Source organism: Carassius gibelio, chromosome A18 (genome assembly GCF_023724105.1).
Source record: "Carassius gibelio isolate Cgi1373 ecotype wild population from Czech Republic chromosome A18, carGib1.2-hapl.c, whole genome shotgun sequence".
Lineage (NCBI taxonomy): Eukaryota > Metazoa > Chordata > Actinopteri > Cypriniformes > Cyprinidae > Carassius > Carassius gibelio.
In genome coordinates this window covers 11,624,102-11,630,193 of record NC_068388.1, presented here as the reverse complement: position 1 = coordinate 11,630,193, position 6,092 = coordinate 11,624,102, and positions in this window count along the sequence as shown.

Below are 6,092 nucleotides of genomic sequence, written 5' to 3'. Positions count from 1 at the left end.
GTGCAACAAATAATTTTTGTGCTCCATCCTTCCGTTAGATGTATTATTCATTAAATTACTTTATTTAGGAACTCCTTTAACATTTAAAAGCACCTCAGCGCTTTCAGTGTAATTCAGGTCACATCTTACACAAAGAACAAATGAACTAACTTTTATGCAGCTTTTGTGTGAATCGCATTCACATTTGATGTTGAGCTGGACGCATGCAGAGGTCTCAGTACCCCACCGCCAGTGCAAGTTCCATTTCAGGAATGCAAATGCCTCGGGCTCTGACAGCCTGTGATTTATCTCCTCATCTATCCTTGCACACATCTGCCTTTGCCCTTGTGTCTGCCTGTTGCTCATTCCACCCTCCCTTTCTCCCTCGCTCCCTCTCACAGGATGCCAGGGACTCCCCTGCCTGCCCTCGGAGTTCGCCTAGGGCAGTGATACAGCCGTCTCTGACCCCACCACACACTACTTCTCACCCGCTGTCATGCCAAGGTCTGACGGTTCAGTGGTAGGATAAGAGGTCCCTTCTCCCAGAGGAGAGCGGCTCTGAACTGCCACAGCGCTGGTGTGAGTCTGTGAGCCTCTGCCACTGCAGCCTGCTAAGTGCTTTACAGTACAGCATGAAAACACAAGTGACCTAATAACCACACTCGCTCTCTGTCAACAAGGATTACACTCTGCCTAGAGTAAGAGGAGGCTGCTGGCAGGCATGCAGCACTGTGTGTACGTACATGTGTGTGCGTGTGTGTGTGTGTGTGTGTGTGTGTGTGTGTGTGGGTGTGTTTTTGCTACCTCTTGGGGACATGGATGTGTTTTTTTACCTTCCATGTGGGGACACGATGACCAACTGGGGACAAAATCTGTGTCCCCATAAGGATGCCCATTGGAACTGATAGGAAATAGCATGCTAATATAGCCTGTGCAAATTTCTTAGCTCCTTACTTGTGACCCCAGAAGGTGGTTTTACCAGTGTTGGAGTGTGAGGGTGTGTGTTCGGATTTGCCCCCTGAGCCGGGTCTTGGTACTGCAGTGTGCATATTTAATAAATCTCCGCCTCATATTTACATGTATGGCGGGAAACTAAGAAGACGTGTTTCCCCCTATGGCTCGGTCCTGGTACAGCATTGTGCATAATAAATAATTGCCAGATATTACATATCAATAAATGCTACATATCTGGACACAAGGAAGTTATCTCAAGTTAACTGCTCAGCTTTTGATGGATATCAACCATGTATTCTAGTAAATTAATAAAGTATGATGAATATAGACTATCGTACGCTTCGACTATAAAAATTAATATAATTTTCAGAAACTTTGTATGTTATAGCCTAGTAGGATGTTTAGATCTTGTTCTACAAGGAGCCATAAAATATCAAATTGTTTTACCAAAACGTTGAAAAACAAACACCTGCTAAACATAGTCAATTACTAGTACTGAAATCAGAAACCCATGTTGTAATTCATGTTATGTTAGTATCATGTTAGTAGATCGCGTTGCTGATAGCTTTAGGCTAGCTAACAAGATAGCACACGTGATTACAGTAGGTACAGCCTGTCCACGCAACGCAGTAACCCCACCCATTTGTATAGCGCCCAATACAAAGTAATGATAAAGCTATGAAACAACGTATATTATGTAATTATTGTTATCCTACCTTAGACATGTTGTCAGTGAAGATAATGTCCAAACTATCGTTTGATGTCAACAGGGACGGACTGACAATCTGTGCGTTCTGGAAAAGTCCAGAACGGCCGTCCGTTTAAACTTACGGAAAAAAGGCACAGTATAAACATATAAACTACCGGTATTTATTTACTTCAGATCACCGTTCGCGGGGCCGGTATACGTCACCATGGTAAACGCGGCGCGACTCAAGTTATTTTGCTTAGAATTATGGGTAGTGTAGTATTTCTCCAGAAGATCGCAAATAACAAGGTTGATTTTTATACTTTGTGGCTTTTATGGGAGCAGAAACTTTCGTTTCTCAGCCTCGTAGCTCATGGTCAATCTAACTTGGATGGTTTAGGGGTCTCCAAACTTTTTTAGCTACTTTTTAAAAATGAAAGTGGCCGAGAGCTATATGCAAAAATTAAATCTATAAAAAAAAAAAAACTAACATAAATAATGTCTCATAACTCTCATATTAACAACTATGCCAACTGTTTTAGACCTAAACGAGTTATTGTAAGCCTATATGTCACCTTTAATTGACATATAAAAAAATTATTATACTGTAAAAACACATAATTATTGTTGATTTTATAGTACATCATAACTGTATTTTCATGATTATAGTGACCAAAATGAGCATTGTTATCACATAATCCTGTTCAAAAAGTACTAATACTACACAATAAAATCAATTCACCAAGTTTTATATCGAAAACCAGCAAATAACAAATAAACTTACCATCAATATGCACTTTTTGTTTGCATAAACATTAAAATAGTATCATTAAAATGATGGCCAAATTTGAATGAAGTGTCTTACAACATGTTATCTACTAACATGTAAAAGTTCAAATAAAGTTTTGACAAAAACGTTTTTATAAAAAGATAAACCTCGCATATTTCAGTCTTTAAATCATTCTTATAAAAAGAATGATTCAAAAAAGACAAAATACTGACATTTACAATACACAATAGCTTATCTTTTATTATTAATAGTACAGTTTTTTTTTTCATTCGCTTTGGTACTATTTCCACAAATAAGGTGTACATTTTCAAAACTCTTAGTACAAAAATCCAAACTGATCACACTTGTAACACAGCTAGTCATTCTTTCAAAACCGGATCTCATGCTTTCATTCAGTTGCACATGTTTTCATTCCATATAATCATTGTTTCAAACACAAGATTATTGTAATATGTAATGAGAACATTTGGTTTAATCACTGAAACACAACAGTATGATCTTCTTTCAGTTTAGTACTTTTAACATTCAGTTCATCCAACAGCAAACAATGCAAGATACTGGTTTCAAATCGGCCTTAGAAGTGCTGAAATTAATATGCTACAGTACTATAAAAGACAGATTACACAGTTTTCACATTAGGCAATACACTTTTATATGCCAATATATTTAGTACATTACCCAACATTTACATAATCTATAATTTCCAAAATATCCATCCAATGTGTAATCAAGTGAAGGATCAATGAAGACATCCTCTACAATAATTTGGGCAAATTAGTTTTTATTTTTCTGATATAATTGTAACATAGGTATATTTTCTATAATGAAATTTAACTAAAGGAGAAGAAAACATAACATTTAGTGCACACATTACATTAATTTGGATCACGCCTGTCTTGAGCATTTGGCCATAGATTCTCATCCACATCACAATGAATGTTATCATTGTTCAAGCACCTTGGAAAAAGCCTTTTGGCGTGCATGCTTGACATTGGTCTACACTGATGTCATCACATGCATCATCCATGGCCTGAATGAGGCTAGCACGCTCAAGGGGTTGGTGATCATAGACCTTCCACCTCCATGCTGAAAAACATTCCTCAATAGGGTTGAGGAAGGGAGAATATGGAGGCAGGTAGAGGGTCATGAATCGGGGATGGGCCTGAAACCATGCTTGAACTACCTCTGCGTGGTGGAACCTGACATTGTCCAACACAGTTACATAGGTGACCCCTTTATACCTTGACAGGCTGGTTCAATTTCATTGAGGAACTCAATAAGATGTGCAGCATTATAGGAGCCAAGTAATGGCCTACGTCCTACAACACCGTCTTCAGAGATAGCTGCGCACATGGAGATGTTTCCTCCAGGTTGTCCAGGCACTTGGACATAATTTATATGTTCATACAAACACGCATTTTTATTTCTGTAGTTCTCAAAATCCATATACTGTATATTCCTGACAAACCAATTTAAAATCTATAGGTTTACCAAACGGTTCAGTGATTAACCATTAAGATCAGTAAGAGATTTATGAAAGGTGGTTACTGTGAATGAAACATTTATTAAGATGAAACACTTATTTTGTGTAGTGAAAAGGATACTTTGTGGTTTTGTGTATTGTACTAAAACAATCGAAAATATGCTGACATGTTTGAAAAAAGTGCACTTTTGATGATCTGTCGTGATATTAGTAATATGAGTTGTGAAAATGTACACCTTGCTTGTGAAAATAGTACCAAAGTGAATAAAAAAAAACTGTAAAATTCGGTCCGATTTTCCCGTGGCGTCTGTCGTTGCTATGTTGCTACGTTGCTAGAAGTTTTAATAGCCTAGCTAATGGATTTCCACTACCGATAAACGTTTGCTGTAGCTCTGCTAGAAGATTTATTTACGGAGAAGAAAAAAACACCTGTGGTTTGGGTGCACCCCCATCCTTCATATTGACTCGTTGCACCTGGAAAAAATGAGTGGGTCGCTTAAATATTTTGAACTTGAGCGCAAAAGACGCCATATGTGAATGGCCCTTGGCGAGCTACCTCCAATCAGGCCACGAGCAACGTGTTGGAGACCACTTTAGACATTATGTCTGAAAATAAATATCCTAGGGAGAAAATGAATGGGATTTTCCTGTTCTGTTGGGGGCCCCCTTGGAGGATCCACTGAGAAGCAGCTCAATTTAGCGCAGAATTCTCTATTTCTCTTAAAAACCCACAGATGACTATGTGATTCAAGTTTGATATTCTCAACATATTGACGTAAAAAAACAGGCGAAACATTGTTCCAAGAACAAACCAGTCAGAAGACATTTCACTCCACAACTTATGAATTAACTGTAGTAAAACAAACATTTTTTGGCAGAAATGTATCTGTATAAGTTCATATTGAAAATGCTGTTATATTATATAGTCATGTAGGCCTATATTACATTTACATTACATTTATTCATTTAGCAGACGCTTTTATCCAAAGTGACTTACAGATGAAGACAGTGGAAGCAATCAAAAACAACAAAAAGAGCAATGATATATAAGTGCTATAACAAGTCTCAGTTAGGTTAATACAGTACACGTAGGATGGGTTTTTAACTAATATAATAAATAAAAAGAAAACAGATAGAATAAAAAAAATGAAAGAATAGAGCAAGCTAGTTAGAGGTCTTTACACATACACACACACATACATATACAATTGCATAATAAATGAAAAGAAAATAGAATACAAAAAGATCAGAAAGGTAGTTAGATTTTTTAAAGAATAGAATTAGAATAATGAGTGTTAAAGTTCGAGGGTCAAATAAAGATGGAAGAGATGGGTTTTAAGCCGATTCTTGAAGATGGCTAAGGACTCAGCTGCTCGGATTGAGTTGGGGAGTTCATTCCACCAGAAGGGAACATTTAACTTAAAAGTCTGTAAAAGTGACTTTGTGCTTCTTTGGGATGAACAATCAAGCGACGTTCACTTGCAGAACACAAGCTTCTAGAGGAACATAAGTCTGAAGTAACGAATTTAGGTAAATGGGTGCAGAGCCAGTGGTAGTTTTGTAGGCAAACATCAATGCCTTGAATTTTATGCGAGCAGCTATTGGAAGCCAGTGCAAATTGATAAACAGATGTGTGACGTGTATTCTTTTTGGCTCATTAAAAATTAATCTTGCTGCCACGTTCTGGAAGAATTGTAAAGGTTTGATAGAATTGGCTGGAAGACCTGCCAAGAGAGCATTGCAATAGTCCAGTCTGGACAGAACAAGAGCTTGAACAAGGAGTTGTGCAGCATGTTCCCAAAGAAAGGGCTTGATCTTCTTGATGTTGAATAAAGCAAATCTGCAGGACCGGACAGTTTTAGCAATGTGGTCTGAGAAAGTCAGCTGATCATCAATCATAACTCCAAGGCTTCTAGCTGTTTTTGAAGGAGTTATGGTTGATGTGCCTAACTTAATGGTGAAATTGTGATGAAAGGATGGGTTTGCTGGAATCACAAGCAGTTCTGTCTTGGCAAGGTTGAGTTGAAGGTGATGATCCATCATCCAGGAAGAAATGTCTGTTAGACAAGCTGAGATGTGAATAGCTACCGTCGGATCATCAGGATGGAATAAGAGGAAGAGCTGAGTGTCATCAGCAGTGGTATTGTCAAGCACGAGTCAAGACCAAGTCCACAAACATCAAGTCCAAGTCCGAGTCC